Consider the following 17,541-nt stretch of genomic DNA (forward strand, 5'->3'; position numbering starts at 1 on the left):
AACAGGGATCACAAATTAGAGAAGCCATAAAAGATATGTATATTGTAGTTAGGAATTATGAAAACCCACGGTCAATCAAAGACATTTTAGATGATATACTGTATATATTTTCACACAAAATAATTCCCACAACAATGTGTTACATAATGGTTTCATTCAGTGGCTCCGCCTTCTTCCCCGAGAAATGGGATTTAATCCAAAACGCTAAAGGTTAAGTTATCAATAGAACTCAAAGGGCATTTTGTTTCCATTTGTGTAAGTCGCTTAATGTGTTTTAAGCCCGCGCATATGTTAACAGTGGAGGCCGTCAGTGACAGGCGAGCTTACCAAGGCATTCCTGGAGTTCTCCTCAGGGGTGAGCATCCCGAAGCGAATTCAGGAAAAGAGCAACTCTTTTCACTGAAGGAAAGTATTCTAATTAGTAACTCTCAAAGGATAATAAACGGTCAAATAATTCTGAAATCACTTGGCTTTGGGACAAGTCATTACAATGAGCATGCAGTTAAAAAAAGAAAGAAGACAAGGCTGGGGGCATGTATAATCAATTAAATGCAAGTAGTTACATTATGAGGTCTTCATGACAATTTTATGGTACATTAACAATGTGGAAAGGCATGCATCCTGTATTCTAGTAGGAAAGCCGACAGACAGTACAGTGTACGTGCAAGTATCTTGACCCAAGGTTCGTTTTCATGGGCTTCTAGGCTGTTGGGCTCTGCAGCTGCTAACAGGTATCCTTCTAATGGGCTGAACTGGGTAGAGAGGTGTCCAGTGAAGCCTTCTTAGATGACCCACATAAATCAGGTCAGGTGGGTCCTATATTTGCATCTGGGTCGTATTGCTGTAGGTACCTGAGTGGGACTTTGATCTGTGTGCCTGGATTTTTTTCTGGGGGGCGGGGGGGAAGAATCTACCTTCTCTGGTGTGGTTTTCAATGTGGCATGCCCTAGTGACATAAGTTCTGAAGTGACTTGCTAAAGTTAGAAAGTGAGATTGAACAGCTGGGTTGATGGCCTAGTGCTGGGTTCCCACCAGTTGTTTCAAGGGGATGGAGAGGAGCCACCCAGAGTGCTTTGAAGCAGCTGTGACCCCGGCCGAGGGAAGCTACATTTTGAAAGCACACTAAGAATAGACAGATACTTACAGGCTCCCGATTTTAAAGTAAGGAAGAAGGTTAAAAGCTTCTGGGTGCTACCATTGTAAAGCAATTATACTCCAATAAAGATGTTAAAAAAAAAAAAAAGCTTCTGGGTGCAAACAGTTCAGTTCACTCTTTTTAAAAACACACACACACACATACATGCTTATATATGCCTTTCTCTATCTCTCTTTAATCTACATGAACTCTGCTTTGAATAAACTCTGTCATTAGGATGCTTTGGAATCATGGCTTCATAGCCTCACACCCACATTTGCCCATGGGAACTGCCTATAGTTTTTTAGTTCTGGTCAGTTGGTAGCCAATAAGAAAAATATGACTACAGCAATAAAAATATTGCTATAATATCTGAAGTATATTGTGTGTTCAGACAATGCTGCTGGATTTAATCTGAAGCTATGCTTGGCATAAATACCACAAATGGTATATTCTAATTCCTAAAATGTATTCTACAGCATATTAATAAAGTGAAAAAAAGATTACACCTAAAATAAATTAGAGAAATGTTAGGTAAGCTAATTTAAACACAGAGCCTTTTATAATAATGCATATATATTGTATAAATTTTAGGGGGGAAATATAACGTTCAGTGTTTCCCAAACTTATTTGAAAACCAAACTTTTTTGGGTGCAATCTTGGGGGATTATCTTCTAGGACTAATATCCCATAGAATGTACTTGAGGTTACCCTGCCTGTAACTGCATCTCCTCACAACCAGTGTGACTGAGCCCAAAAGCTTTTGTCACCTGAGAAGTTGATTTTAGGTTGAAATGTCAGATGAGGTCCACCCACACAGTGATGCTGTTGGCAGACTCAGAAGTGTCTTTCCCCCAAATTACCTCACAGTGACTTAGTGTTAATTACCGCCCCCGGGCGCCCCCCCCCCATGCTCCCACCTTAGGGCACACTTTCATTTTCATCTTTTTGTCAAAATAGTTTTTATCAGGATTACGGCAATTTTCCAGACCAAAGCTCGATTGCCTGGCTTATCTTAACCTCTTTTTGTAGGAACATGTTGACAAAAATTTGTTCAAGGAACATTTTGGAGCAAAATAAGAAAATACAGATAGTTTATCTAGATAGTCATGTAAAGACGTGTTTCTGTCATTTTCCTCTTGATTTCATTTCCATGCAATAATAGACGTTTCTTTTCTCTCGTTAGACAACATATGATAACATGGGTACATATTCCTGTACTTTGTATTAAAATCATATTTAGTACGTGTCTGAGTATGCAAACGTGAACCTTTTCTCAAAAAGTCATTTAAAATGAACGCAAATCCTCACAGTTCTGAGCTGTTTCTTCTAATATTTTCATTTCAGAGCACTTTACAAAAATGTACTTTGTGTAAATGTTAAAAATGTAAAATATTATGAAAAGCTGAAAGCGAGTAGCTTAGGAAAATTAGAATTATCTCCAATATTTCTTTTTCTCCCCATAAAAAGAGTAAGTAGGAAAGATTCATCTACATGTTGAATTTCACTTAAGTAATTATAGTCAATTATAAAAGCCAGTAACCTCAAGTATTATAGAATGAACACATTTATGGAGCATCAACCCTATTTGAATATTTTCCCTAGTAATCGACATTAATGAAGACCAAAGACAAATCAGGCTGAAGCTGTTATTGTCAGAGTTTCTGAAGGAGCAAACTTTACAGGACGCGGGACCTTTAACAGCCCCAGCTCTGGCTTGGAGCCCTGCTCAAGGCAGGCACGCTCGGTTGCTACCTTTGCGTCTCCAAATCCATCTTCAAAGTCCTTTTACCTCTTCCTTTTAAGTGATAGCAGGGAGTCTGGCTTTGTATTTGGTTTACATTTCTAAAGTAGTACTTGTATTTCTTCCTCTCCTTCCTCCCTACCATCAACTACAGGATCACATGGAGCTAATTTGTTTTACTGTCACGGGAGTCCCTTTTCTTGACAGGATGGGCCTGATTAAAACCAGGCCAGTTAAAAGGTCAGCCTTGCAGGCAAGTGTACACACTCCGTGACTCAAGGGCTTCGGGAGGGATGAGGAGGGATGGTGGTGTGTTACAGAAGCAAGATGGGGGGCGGGGCGGGGTATCTATCTTGTGGGGTCCTTTCCTCCGAAGGACTGAGCTTGTAGTGGGACTGCTGTTCCAGGACTGAGTCAGGCTATCAGCAGCACCAGTTGTCCATACCCTCTTTTCCTTCCTTCCTAAGGGTCCAGGTTATTTGCATCAGCCTCTTTGGGTTCACAAGGCAGTATCATGTCATGGAAAAAAGCCCCAGATGCGACTCTGAGAGCAAGAGTGGGCTCTCTGCTGGGTCACATAGAACCTCAGGAAATTTATTAAGTCATTTAACTTTTCCCAACTCAGTTTCTGGATCTTAAAAATGGAAGTTAGTAAATCTGCTGTGTGAGGATCAAATTAAGATAATTTTTGAAGCTATAAAATGCTATATACATGCCAACTGTTGCTCTCAGACATTATTATTGCCATCATTATTGTGAATATTATGATGTATGACTAATAATGAATCATTATTATCATGACTGTCATTATTAATGAATATTAGTACCACTTCATTCATTCATTTGTTCACGCATTCATTCATTTGACAAACATTTATTTATTGGGAGTTCCCTGGTGGTCTAGTGGTTAGGATTCGGCGCTTTCACTGCTGTAGCCCAGGTTCAGTCCCTGGCTGGGGAGCTGAGATCCCACAAGCCACGCGGCATGGCCAAATAACAACAACAACAAAAAGCATTTATTTATTAAGTGTCTGCTATATGCCCGAGGCGGTGCACTTTCAGGGTCCATGGTGGGTGGCACTCGGTGGTGGTTCAGTTGACCACTTTGCTGAATCAAACAAGAACGAACTGATAGTGATTTCATTTGTTTTAGAGGATGTTGCAGCATACTCTAGATTTCATGTCCTTCCAGGGACCAGGAAAGAACACATTTTCCTGGCTGAGTTTTTTGAGCACTTGATACGTAAGGATATATAAGATATGCGTAAGACTCATTTGATACAGACACTGAGAAGCAAAATGATTTGTTAAAGGAAACTCATTAAATGCTTTCCTTCCTTCCTTCTTTCCTTCCTTTTTTTAGTCATTTATTCCATGAGTAGTTTTTGATTCCCTGCTGTGGGTCTTCCATACTCAATCCAATATTGGAACTACTGAGAACTTGAAAGCTTATTTAAAGTCTCCTTCAATTTCAACACCCTTTAAAAAAAGTCTCATGGAAAGGAAAAATCTAAACACATCCTGTAGAGAAAATATTCCATACCATTTCCTCTGACCATTATTACGATCTTTATCCTGCTTCATTCTTTACACAGAGTTCCTCTGCAAGTCAGTGGGAACTGCGTAGCAAGGCTGAAGGCAGGATGTGCCTCAGAGCGGGAGGAGAAAGAGCCCTGTGGTTGGTCATCAGAATAAATTTAAACCGTTATTCAGAGCGACTATATAATTAACGTGGGGTTAAAAAATGATAAATACAGCTGCAAGGGCAGGTTTATTCCTTTAATAAGAAAAGAAAAAAGTCAGGAGGGATGAGAAGAAAACAAACACAGTGACATGAGGCATGCATTCTCTTTCATAAGAAGAATCAAAGAGAGTTTCAACCTAATCTTTTGAGAGACAGTAAATGCCTCTCCCTTCTGGATTAGGCAGATGACAGAGGTAACAGCACCGCAGCTGGGAGTCTCCAAAGCTGACAGGTGCTGGATATAAGATGCCCCAGATCGTCCCGTGAAGTGTAGACAGTGCTTGGGATGACAGGCCCCGCTTGATCTGTCCGAGGACAGAGCTGCTCCGTCTGTTGACGCCTCGTTCAGGGTCCCCCCACCTCGCTCAAACAGCTGCCAGAGGCAGCCATGAAATATTGCTTAATTATAGAATTTCCCTTGATCCTCTTCATCCCTTCCTTCTACAGCTCCCCCCACCCCCTGGCCCTCTTGTGCCCCTCCGTGGTTCACAGCACCTTTAGGCTAAGCACTCAGAGGAGTATTATGGTGGTGCCTTTTCCAACTCACAGTTGAGGGACTCACAGATGTTCAAGCCTACACTCTAGCTGTGGAATTATTCTCGGAGGCTGTAATTAGCAGTTTTAGGTTCAAAAGTGGAATGCAACATTACTTTTTAAGCAGGAAGTGAGTTTACTTGGAGTGGGGGAGGATAGCTTTTCTCATTCTTTCTCTCCTTTTTTCTGATTGAGAAATAATGCTTATTGTACAAAATGGAGGAAGTATCAAGAAATCTAAAGATATGAATGAAACCTGCTTTCCCCTTATTCATATGTATGTATATTAGCCAAAATAGGATCATGTTCACTTAGCAATATATTGTGAACATCTTTCCAGTTTAACAAATATAGATCTGTGTCATTTATAATGTCTGTTCAGTCTTCCATGGTCTGGCTGAACCATGATTTATTTAACCATTCGACACATTTAAGATATAAACAAAATTGCAATGGACATCCCTGCACATACATTTTGCATACTTGTTGTACTGGTTTGGAATTATGTTTGTGATTAACAGGGATGTGAAATGAGATTATTTATTTATCTCTAATGTTAAGGTAAGGTGGTCAAGGGCTGATGTGATGGCTGCACAGGTACTTGTCTTTTTCTATTTTGTTGTTCTTAATGAGTGGCTTTCATTCCTCATGATTTAGGAGGGCTGCTGTAGCTCTGGCCATCACGTCCACATTCCAAGCTGGAAGAAAGAAGGGTGGAAAGCAGAAAAGCTTGTGTATCCCTTCCATTTAAAGAACTTCCCCAGAATTTCACACAGCACTCTGTTTGGTGTCTAGAACTTAGTCTCTTGGCCACACTTAGCACCCAGAAGAGAGGGAGAGCAGATATTCAGAAGCAGCTGGCCATCTCTGCCATATCTCTCTAACTGTTTCCTTGGTATAAGCTTCGTGGAAGTGGAGTCTCTGGTCCAAAGCTTTTTAAAGGGCTTTGTAGCGTGTTGACAAACTACTCTCCAGAAAGAGGTTACCGAGTTAAGTTTAGTAATATGCAAGAGTGACCCTTAGTGAGGCTGTGGGTTCTTGGGTGAGCATTTTTAAAGCTATTTTCCTGAAGCTGTGTTCTTTCTTTTGTTTAAATCACACATTCTGCAGAGGGTTGATGTGGCGGGTGTTGATATATTTACAGTTTTTTCTTCAAAATTGATGTCTGTACAAGTAGAGCATTCCTTCCAAATATTGGAAGGACATTTGGCTGAGAATTCAAACGCTGTTCACACGTTTCCTCCACTTCTAAGAAAACTTATTTGGAGATTGAATTAATAAACGAACCCAAGTAAGGCGGCTCCCTCCCAGTGTGAAAAATTTCCCTGCCAGTTAAGTAAAAAGGCGCAGTGAAGAAGCTGTTCAGCCCACGTCTTTTCAGATATATAGATGTTTGATTTCTGTCACACTGTGGCATGGCCATCAGTAGCTCCAAAAATAAAGGAATCTTTTGCTTGGTTTCCTCCTCTTGGGTGGGGTCTGTTTTCTCCTTCCGTGAAAGGATATTAAGGGTCATCATTATTGCCAAATTTTTATTGCTTTTGTTTAGATATTAACAAGTTTGGTGTCACTCTGTTTCTTAATTTGGTTATTCAGATACCTTAGCCTTTTTTTTCCCCATCTCTCTTTATCTTGCATAGGTTATATAATAAAATTCACCTCTCTTCAAAGTTAGAAAAGTGACCCGCCAAAGTATTACTAAGGGATCATATCAAAACAGATGATTATTCTAGTGCTAATTTTCAGTCAGAACTAACTTTGAAAAAAATATGATAGTTGGTGAATCAGTAGGTGACAGTACCTTGTATATTCTTACAAGTTTCCTAGAAGTTTAAAGTCTTATCAAAATTAAAATTACATACACATAAATAGATGTTTTTTTAATATGAAAATTAATACCAGCCACTTTAGCGAAGAACAGTGGGGTTTGGATGGGGAAATAAGTCATAAAAAATGGAAACAGATCCATATTTCTGTTCTTTGTTAAATACAAAAGATTAAAGCCATAGTATATTTTTGATTAACGTCCACCTGTGGGTACAAAGCTAACTCTCTTTGGAGTTTGCATTAACATGCTTTGTATAAAACTATAGTACTTTTTAGGCTAAATTTGTTTTTCCATTTTGTTGAGTCACAGAAACTTCAAGTCTTCTTGCGTTTCTGTACCTAATCCGTACCCCTACATTTTGGGGTGAGCTATGGGGGTGAACTCTTGTAACCCTGTAAGTGATTAAAAAACTAAATTAGTGTAAAACTTCTTGAACGTTTCTGTTAGGAAGGATGGAAAGCCATTAGATACTCTTTTTCTAGTATTCAGTCTTTTGCTTTTCACTTCAAGCTGAAATCCTTTCTACTTTATACATGAGGCTGAAAGTCTTGTGCTGACATGGGACGCTCATCACCGCTAAAAGTGCCTAATGAGGGCACTAGAGGAATCTCAGCTTTGGCCTTTTCTTACACTGGATCTGAGAGTTGTTATTGTTAGAATGCAGGCTGGGAGGAGGGGTGGTAGTGAAGGAGCCACTGCTGGTGGTTTGCTAGTTCTTTTGTGTTTTGAGAATGTTTTTGTCTCTAGATCAATTATTAACTAGCTACTCTATGTGAAATGAAATAAATCTGTAGTTTTTGCAGTGAATGGATGTGCGCTCTCATTTTCCCCCATTTTCTTGGGTTCATTGTACCCTAGTGTGTTTGCTGATTTTTTTGCATTTGAATTCCTCAGATCTTTGTAAAAAGTTGGGATACATTTTCATGAGAGAAAGAAGAAGAATTAATATTTATAGAGTGTCATGTGTGTCTGGCACTCGCGGGCGGGTGTTTTACTTTTGTTATTGAATGAAATATTCAAAACAACCTCATGAAAGGATGTTCTTATGCCTATTTTACAGTGGAGGAAACTGAGGCTTGGAGATGCTAACTAAAGTTTCAGTGGTCTCTTAACTGGTTAATTGCAGAGGCAAAGTTCAAAGCTACTGCAGTACTGCCTCATTTGGGTGATGCTTTCAACCAGAGATGCCAAGAAATACATGTAAAGAGACATTGTGGGCTGGGTTTACAGGAAACATAAGCAGTGTTGCCCGGTGATTATCTTCAAGGCCTCCAGTGTCCCTCTCCCCTCCCTGCCTGGGAATACTAACTCAACTCCCCTTCTTTTGTCTTCCATCCTCCAAACCGTTTCTTGTGAAATGAGATGCGGGCTGTGAAAAGCACCTCCAGTCTTTCTCCAGACTGGGGTTGGGGTTCGTGCCAGTCTTTTCTCTAGTTCCATGTGTCTTGTCTTTCAAACATGTGCAGAAAGTGACTGACACCCAGAGCCCAGGTGGCTCCTCCTCTTCCCAGAATTAAAAAAAAAAAACAAACCAACAGAAAGGAATTGACTCCCCCCACATGAATAGAGGAGAAACTAGACTAACCCAAAAGAATTTTTGATTTTTAGGAGGTTTTGCCCTGTTTCTTTGGGCAAGTGACATTTAGTTCATTTGGCCCCATTAGAACAAGCTGTGTGTCAATGTCCCATTTAAGAACAACTGGAAAAACAACACGTTGAAACACGTGTTGGGCACAGAAAGCCTGGAAAAACAACTTTCAAAGTATTTGAGCACTTAAAGTAGCTTGGTGGTTTAAAAAAAAATCTTTAAAATACTGATCGCGAGATTAAAGCTGCTTCCCAGATGTCAGATGCAGCTGATATGGGGAGCGTATCTAACATGCAGCTATCAAGATAGAATGTCAGGCTCTGGACCATTTATAATAACAATAAAAATAGGGGCTGTGCTCTGTTAACCTCCACACCACCTTTTATTTCATTGCCACTACCCACCTGATTGCCAGCTCCTAGGGCCCACGCTAGATCATCTTCTGTTCCGTCCATCCCGGAGGAAAGGACACTGCAGGCATTCAGGACCATATGCCTATTTAAGTGGCATGAAGTCAACTCTCCATGCCTACCAAATCCCAACATAAGTATATGGGGACAGCATCACTTCATCTGGAGTTTGGCTGTAGAAACAGTACCATGTCCTAACTCTGGAAGGATCCATCTGTGTTGGACTTATTGAAAGACCTTATAATATACACAAAGCTTAGCAGACTGTACATTATGGGCCATTTAAAGGATTTTCAGTGGTAATTTTCACCACACTCCACATTTGCCAAAACTGATTTTGGAACTGAATCCTCATGGAAGATACAGTGCCAGTGTAAATGCATCTTGTCGAACGAACTGAATGAATGGATGAGTGCCTTTTACTTCCTTTGATAATTCTAGAATTCGCCATTCACTAGGAAACTCATCTTTTCTTCACTTCTCCTCATTCCCATCCCATATTTTTGTTTGTGAAAAAGGAAAAAGTGGGAAAAGAGGTACCAAGTACCTATTTTATACTTGATACCTGGAAATAATAAAACGTGGTAAAATAAACTCTTACATTGTTGTTCGGTTTCAACACAGGAAACAACGTGATTTATAAATCTTTCAATATCATTATTGATCCTGGCATGAAAAGCGAAAAAATAGGCTAAGCGTTGATACTACAATTGCAATACAGCCGAAGTTCTTTAATCGGGTGCTTGGCCAAAGGCAAACAAGCAAACAGAAACGCAGTCCTTTTTCTTCTTGCTTTTTTTGGGAATAGGAAAAATGAGGTGAAGCAAGAGCTGGCTCAGTTTGCAGAGCCCAAGTCGGGTTTGCCCCGGTCGGGTGGCGTTGGAGACCTCCGCGGGGATGACGGAGAGCCTCACACAATAGCTCAACCTCCGAAGCGAGGTCAGTGAGTCACACCTTGGGGCTGTGTCCGTGAGTCACCCGCTTCCCAAAGAGGCTTTCTCCAAAAGTGGTGTATTCATAGTGTCCCCTACTTTCCCGCCCCAGGGACAGAACGCTGGTAAATAAACCCCTGCAGGAAGGAACTACGTAGATTACAGCCTCACGTGGGCTCACTCCGCACTTCGGGGCTGACAGCAGCTCTGCCTGACTCAGCTTCTGCCCGGACCGAGCAGGGTCAGGAATGAACTTGCAGAAAAGCTGGTGATACTCTGTGGAAAGGATTCACGTAGATAGATGCCCACAGCTGGCCGCGGCGGAAGTGCCCGCAGACCTTTCACGCTGCTGCGGCTCCTACTGCTGCTAATTTCAACAAGTAGAGACTTCTTGGCACTGCTGGGATGGAAGTCGAGGATTAGAGCCTGGTGGTTAAAAATACAATCCCTGCCATTCATTCGGAATTCCAGAGAACTCTGAAATTTTTTGAATTGGCGAGTGAATGGTAGAGACCGGAAGCGTGCACCAAAATAATACTTCTGGGCTGGTATCATCTTTTATTAGAGGATCCTAAAAAAATCCCCTACTTATATATGAATTATTAGTCCTGTGTCACAGACTGCAGCTATGTTTGATGAGCTGCCGAAGTGAAAATCTGACCGGAACCTTTTAATTCTAAATTACTTGTGGTTTCAAAGAAGGATGAGCTTTCTCAGCCAACACACTTCTGTTGTGTGAACAGTCACCTGTATTGTACGACATGAGAGAGTCAGTTTTTATAGCTTTCGGGCTTAATCTATGAATGATATGAATGTTTTGCTGATGGATGTGTCCGCTAGGTACATTTGCAGCCTGACTTTTACCTCTTTGTATCTTCTGTTCTTATGAATCGGACTAGCAAGAGGTGGTGATGTTTAGGATCTGGGCAGAACAGAATAAGAACTGTAACCAATTGTAGTGTTATGAAAGCTGCTTTGGGACAAAGAATCATCAATTGGGGTGACAGTAGGAAGGATGGCAACTTGGGAGGGAGACTGGTGGCTTTAGAAAGAAAATAAAACATTAGCTATGGATCTGTTCAGCCAGGTGGAGAGCCAGCACTTTATTTCCGATTGTCAATGTATTCAGAAGCCAAATTCCCATTAACCAGCTGGGCTGATAGGGTTAAACAGAGGGGAACAATTTACTGATGGCTACTCATCAGATCCGGTTGCCAGTTTAAACGTGGGCTTTGAGCTACCACTGCCGTGGGGCTCCCACTGTGATCAGCTCCCACTTCTCTCTGGGTTTGGTGACAGCAGAGGAACTAAGAAAGAGTGTGCCTCTGGGCCTGGGAGAATTAGTAAGTGTGTATTCCAGCTGTCTTTGTTCTTGTGGTTAAGACCCACCTCTGGTGTCAGTCGGAAGAGCCAAGTATCACTGGCAAAAAACAAAGCACAACAAAAGGCGCCACTCAGAGAAACGCAAGGTATGAGTAAGATATGATGTGTCATTTCCTAGGTCTTGAAATTTAAATCAGAACACACTGCCTACATGTTTAATGTGATTGAAACACAGGCAGCATTTATCCCTGAAATACAATAAAAAAGTAAACCAGCTTTTAGTGTCTGTATTTTAATTCTAATTGCGGAAAATTTTCAAAACTTTAATGTGAGTCTTGGGCAAGTCTTCTTGCCATCTGGTGTAGGATTAAACACTGGCATAGTATTTGTTGTCTGCTGACAGCGGTTCCAGTTTACTTGGCAAGCTCTGCCTGGGAAATTATCAACCTCATGCAAATCTCTTTCAGTTTTCATTTTTAACGCTGATGAGTTTAATTGAACTGGTTCACAACAAGCAAGCTGCAAAGCTATTTCAGTTAGCAGTTTTTAAGCACATAATCTTCAGTGTATATATACTTTTGTTAGAACATTAAGAGGGTGGTGAATTGGCCTAGAAAGTCAAAAAAAATTTTAATGTCTGATTTTTAAAAATAAGATAATTTACTTTGGCCCTCGATTGGTCTTGTGAATATTATGGGGGTTGCAGGAGTATTGTTTTTCAAGTGCCTACAATGTGCAGGACACCTTGCTCTGCCCCTAGGGTCCTATCTGTCATCAAAAGAGCTTATGGTCCATTGGAAGAGAAATATTAACACCCCCCCCAAACAAGAAAGAATGAAGGGAGAGGTTAAAGAGAAACTGGGATTGGCCAGGGGATGAAGCCAGGCAGCACTGAATGTGAACTGAGTTTTGAGCCAGTCAGCCTTGGTTTTATGACCCCAGGTTGCCTTTAAATTCCCATCTCTTTGGTGTGGTTCTCTTTAACCACCTAGCTGGGCCTGGGCGGTAGAAAAGAAGACACTGCTTCTAAGTCCTGCCCTAATAGCTCTGTTGAGTGTAGGGAGCCCTGAGTAATTTCTGACACTACCTAATGTGAAACTCTAATATATTAAGAGAGGAGGAGGAGTAAAAAGGCCAAACACTTATATTTGGAAATGAAATCTTTGCCCATAGAAATGAGCAAGCAGCTTATTATGTTGCTGCAAACTCTAAATTCTTTCAAAATTAAGCACTTATAATCATTCCTATTTTTATATCTTTGTATGCTTCCAGCAATACAAAATGTATTACATAGGCCTTCTCTATTTCAGAAAGTCTTTGTTGTGTGGCTTCCTTCCATAAAGTTAGTGTAATAGGTCATGAACTGGAGGGTAAATTCGTCCAAAAACACTAGGCCTTTTCCTGGGCTATAAGAAGTCGGTGGATTCTATTTTTACAGATAAGATTTTATCTTTGCCTTTCATGGTTCTGCTGCCAGTCAGGATTTTATATTTACAAAATGCTTTTCATTTTTATGCCTACCAAGTGCACGTGCACAATAGATACACAATCCACACTTGTTGAATAAAAACTTGAACCAAAGGTTGCCAGCCTTGGGCTGGAGGCTGGACCTGCCTTCTGTGGATTTATTTGCTGAGGAAGTGAGCAGGGGAAGCCCAGTGAACTGTTCTTGAAATTGGCAGGTGACTTTGTCGGTTACAGGTTTCCTAGAGCAGACCTTTTTCACCCTTGCAAGAAGGAACCGGAGCATTTGTTGGCTTTTTTACCCATCTCACGGATATGGGTGCTGAGACTAGGATGGGTTAAATGGCTTGTCCACGTAGGTCACACAGGGTCAGAGCTACATGAAAACTCAGGTATGTGTGACTCCAAGCCAGTGGTCTTTCCAGAGGCCATAGTGCCTCATACTGTCTCCCAGTAGGCTGTCAATGGCCAGGGGGGACTAAGGATCCTAGGGGTGACTTGGATCCCAGCTGTCCTTGGGATGAGTCTGGAGGTGGGTTAAAGAAGGGATTATAGATAGAGAGGGTGGGGAAGGGATGGAGGGCAAGAGGAAAACCTGAGAGACTGGAGGAGAAGCCTGGAGGCCATTGCCCTCATCAAGGTGAAAGGTCATTCAGGGGGCTGGAAGGGTGGAAATAGGAGCTAAATTAACAATCCCCTGGAGGCCGATGGGAGGGGCCAGGCCGATAAGAGAGGGTGGTAATGCTGCCCCCTCCCCACTGATTTCCATGACATTCTAACCCCCAACATAGAATTCTCCTAATACATAAAATGACTGTCTCAACTTGTATCTTTATTGAAGAACACATTAATTCTAGGAGGAAAAATTATTTAACACAGCACAGTTTTCCATAAGATACCATTTCCAGCCAAATATCTTCTCAGGGAAATGCTGAACTTTGTTGCCCCTGGGCAAAATGCAGGTCCTCAGAGCTGAGGCTTTTTGCCGACCTGGGCACCACAGACCCTGATGTGGTTGGAGGTTTGTCCTTTATGAGACTGTGAAGAAAGGCAGTATGGGAAGTAGTGGTCAAAGGGGCCCCCAAAGGAAGAGGAAAAGACCGCTCCGATTATCTTTCTTTCAGGTACCATTTCCACTGCACACCACCCCAGGCCTCCATGTGAAACCCTTGCAGACATTTTTTAAGTCCAGGAAAATTGTGTGTGTGTGTGTGTGTGTGTGTGTGTCAAGAAGAGTTTTTCTTTCTCTTAGAAACTGGCATTCTTTTTTCTTTATAAAAAGCATGGAGCCATGTAATTGAATCCATTTCCCTTCTTACTTTGGCCACTCAGAAATAGGAGCCAAATCTGTAGTTTATCTCCAATAACTTTTTAGTACCTATGACCTGCATATCCATGCATCATTTTCCTTTTTGTCTTTTTGCACCTTCATGAGTGTTTCTGTTTTTACTTGTTATGAAAACAATACATTATCACTGTTAAAAACTGGAAAGTACAGAAGAGTTTAGATAAGGGGGAAAAAAAAGCTCCAGTGAGCATATTACTTGCATATATCACCATAAATACTTGGTATTTATTTTCTTTTTTTGTTCCATTTTCATATGAAAACTGTATAGAATGTGTGATCATAGAATACACACTAATAGGCAGATTGAATGTACATATGTAAGTATATATAAATTTTAAAGAAAAACTAGACTTTTAAAATAGCAGAGACTTTTTCTTTCCTTCCTCCTTCCCTCCCTCCCTCCCTTCCTTCCTTCCTTCCCTCCCTCCCTCTCTCCTTCCTTCCTTTCTTTCTTTTTATCGATTTTTTTTTCTTTTTTTCCTTAGACATTTTCTTGAAGTGGACTCTTTAAGGGAGTGACATCAGGGAGGGGTGGGAGTAGTAGGGAAGTGGGGATTAATCTAGCTAAACTGTGGGTCCTGGCAAACAGTAAGGCTGCACTGAGAAATACAAGAAAGGAAGTGACTCAGTAGCTCTGAGAGAAGGAGCAGAGATGAGACAGCAGTATGAAACAGCGTGTGGTTTATCCTACGTTTGGGAATGGGGTGAGGGGAGCTAAGTGATTTGAACAATAAGAGAATTTAATTTTCAAATCAAATCATGAGCAGTGGATTAAGTTCTTGTGAGCAGTGCCCTTGCTGTTGGCATTCAGACCAGGAGCCGCCCTGGACATCACATAAACTGAGCTTTAGAGCAAAGCTGCCCTGGGGTCGACGGATGTGCAGAGGCTGGGAGCTGGAGTGGCTTTCTTCTGAGTTGTTTCAGAGCAATGAGAACTGCTCACGTATGAAAGGCTCCCTCTTGTACTCAAGTCCTTGGGGAATACAGTGAGTGACACTTTTAATTAACAAATCCACTGGGAACAAAACTCCTTTAAAAGCGTTGGCTGGGTGTGGAGTTTGAAGGGTGGGCTGCGGAGACTCCCACGGTCCTGGGGGAGTTCTGGGGCTTGAAGCCGCGGCTGAGTTGTGCATCTTTGGGGTCGGATCTATCGGGATGAGAGCCAGAGGGTCCACCCAGAAAGCCCTCACCTCTGTCCCAGGGGATGGAGGCTGGCCAGCCGTGGTGGCAGTCCTCAGGCAAGCTGGGGTCCTCTACCACTTTGGGTGCGGGCCTTTCTGCTCTCCCCAGATTTGGGAATCCCAGCCCACTTGTTCAGAATGGGAGGGGAGAGTGGGGGACTGGCATTTGGGAATGCATCATTCCGGTTCCTGTATAGTTCCGACCACTGACAGATAGCTGAGTGTCTGTACACAGCAGCGTCCTTAAATGTCTTCCACCACACGGTGTATGTCACTGCGTCTCACCGGGGCTGCGTTCATGCTGCTTCTACCACAGTATCAATATCCATGGTGCCAGAGGCTCTAAGAAAGGCTCACGAAAGAGAGAAGGATACTTCCCCTTCTGGTACCACAGTGGAAGGTATTTCTGTAGGACGTGCCGACCTTGGGAAAACATGTTTTAGTAGTAAGTGTCCTGAAGGAATAGCTAGTCAAAGCGTTTCTTAACTCTAATTACTTTGCTAAAGGGAGCTTACTTAATTTTCACAACCTCATCCATTGTTTCCTCACTTGGAAGGCCTGTGACAGACCCCCTGAGGCTGGCTATGAGTCTTCACAAGACCAAAAGTTGACAAAGGCTTTTATGCAAGCTTTGAATAGAATTACAGTTATTAAACTTGAAGGTGTAACCAAGACAGTTGTTTCTTCCTTTAGGCTTAGGTAATTGACTTTCATCTCTGTAGTTCGGCCCCCTACCCACCACCCCCCCTCCCCGCCCCATTTGTGTTTTTCTTAACAAAATCGTCTTGGTTTTTAATTTTTATTCCTCCCAGTTTATTTTTGATTATTTTTTAAAGACCACTGATGGCTCCTATAGTATGAAACTCAACAGTTAAACTTAATTTTGCCTCCTTTATGAAGGCTGACTTTTTGTTTTTTTTAATCATACTCATTTTAAAGGCCTTCTTGGGAAAACATCCAAGTTTTCACTCAAGGCAATGAATGAGCTCCCCATGGCAATGACTTCCAGTCTGGGATGAAGAAATCTGAAGAATTTTAGCAGTGGCAGTATTCAGATGTGAGGAAACAGAAGCAAAATAAAAGATAAATACAACTCCAGTGCAGGAGGTTGCACTGATTTAGGATTTAGCCTAATGATACTAATAGTGGTTTCCTACGCTAAGGATTCAAAGGAAGCCATTGTTATTTCAAAAGTAAGGTGAGTTTGAAAGGAGCAATCTCTCTCCTTTTCACGTGGATCCAGAAAGGTCTATAGTGTGTGGGGTTGACATTGCCCTTTGGTTTGGGAGAGACAACCTAGTTACAAGGCTTGGGACAAAGGACTGACATTCAGCTTCTGCTATCAAAGTTCGTTGTCTTTGATAAATACAGAAAGATCTCTGATACGGTTCATAAAACAAGAATTGTGGCACCAAATGAATATGCTTATCTTTAAAAGAAAAATGTAATAAACTCTCAAAAAAGAGTTTATGGAGTGGCACAGGGTCTTTCAGGCACCAGAAGTGACTTAAGATGTGGTCTGGAGGGAGGTAGACAAAGCTAGATGTCCCATCCATCTTTTTTTTTTTTTTTTCTTTCTTTTTGGTTGTGCCGCGAGGCATGTGGGATCTTAGTCCCCTGACCAGGGATCGAACCCGTGCCCCCTGCAGTGGAAGCGCAGAGTTGTAACCGCTGGACCACCAGGGAAGTCCCCCATCCATCTTTCTAAGGACATATTGGAAACTCTGAGTAGAAGCTGATGTCATGCTAGTTTCTCTGAGATTAAGTTGTAATAACAAACCCTGGAAGTTGTATATGACCAAAAGTCTAATCACGTCTCCTCCCTCAGAAACCTTTATGCCTCAGCATCTGGGTTTCTCCATAATCTGGCACTTCCTACACTTATTTCCTGCTACCCTGTTCTCCAGCTACACAGTTGTTACCTTGCATGGTGGAACATAAACTTCTTGAGGGTTTATGTATTACCTATGTGGACTTCACAGTGTCTTACCCTTTGTAAGAGCTCAGTAATGTGATGTTTATGAGTTTGGTTTCAAGGGCCCTGTCTTTGGCTGAGGACAGGTGGAGGCGTCCTCATTATGTCAGTTATATGAGCTGGGAGAGTGTGAGAGGGCTGGTGGGCAGGAGCGCAGGGTCCGGCTTTGGGAGAGGAGTTTGCACTGTGGTATCCCAGTGCTTGGATGGCAGTGAGCACAGGGGGTTGGAGAACGTAGGCTCCTTGGACCGTGGGGAGGAACGCTGGGGCTTGTCCATCCCTGGTAAGGCAGAAAATCCTTAAGAGGGTGTTTGCACGTAGGGGCAGCTGGTCAG

The 17,541-nt window shown here is 41.9% G+C and overlaps 1 protein-coding gene across 4 annotated transcripts in view; it reads left to right on the forward strand.

Annotated features, from left to right (window-relative positions):
• Positions 1–17,541, forward strand: part of WWTR1 (WW domain containing transcription regulator 1) — a 205,938-nt gene that overhangs the window by 135,467 nt on the left and 52,930 nt on the right. The gene's annotated exons all lie outside the window — the stretch shown is intronic.

Source organism: Balaenoptera ricei, chromosome 4, assembly GCF_028023285.1.
Source record: "Balaenoptera ricei isolate mBalRic1 chromosome 4, mBalRic1.hap2, whole genome shotgun sequence".
Lineage (NCBI taxonomy): Eukaryota > Metazoa > Chordata > Mammalia > Artiodactyla > Balaenopteridae > Balaenoptera > Balaenoptera ricei.